This window comes from Pholcus phalangioides, unplaced genomic scaffold, assembly GCF_987345545.1.
Source record: "Pholcus phalangioides strain wild (caught in Gottingen) unplaced genomic scaffold, Ppha-v1.0 ptg000010l_1, whole genome shotgun sequence".
Taxonomy (NCBI): Eukaryota; Metazoa; Arthropoda; class Arachnida; order Araneae; family Pholcidae; genus Pholcus; species Pholcus phalangioides.
In genome coordinates, this window is record NW_028301603.1 from 43,964,936 (window position 1) to 43,965,626 (window position 691).

The following is a 691-nucleotide window of genomic DNA, read 5'->3' on the forward strand; positions in this document are numbered from 1 at the left end:
GTTATAACGACAGCTCACAATCACGGAAAAAATTGTAACGGACTTCTGGCTATATGCCATATAGTTTCCCAACCTTTTTGTCCCCCATCGCAATCTAACCTATAGAATCACCCCCACGGGGCATTAACGCCCACGTTGGGAATCATTGCTGTTTGCGAATGTTTTTTGCATGGACCCCATAAGGGTGGGGCTGACAGAGCTCTAGCCCTGGGGCCCGGAACGATTCTCGTCATCCCTTGTCTTCCTAAGCTACAAATTTACCATAGAGGAGCTAGTGAAAAGTGTGAGCTGGGGTCGGGCCCGTTGAAGGTCCTAGCCTAGGGGCCCTGCTCCAGGATGTGGGGCCTTGGTTTTTTGTAGCATTAGCTCTCCGAAAATTTCTGCAAATCACTCGTTATATTATGGTTCTCGTTATACGCTGTACTCGTTATAACGGACTATTACTGCATATCCGGACCAGTAAGCAATGATCAGAAATATTAGCAACTCTGTTGACTTTTGGCATCTTTTTTTTTTTGGCAAGAATTGGCTTTTATTTGAATATCAATTACTGTTTTCCTCGAGAAAATATGGTCAGTTTTATTCGTAGATAACATGGAGTGCCAGTATATATATAAAATATTGGACATATGGTCATGTGTTTCTAAAAGGGCAGATCCCCGTATTTTTCTGGTTTGGCAACACATTATTT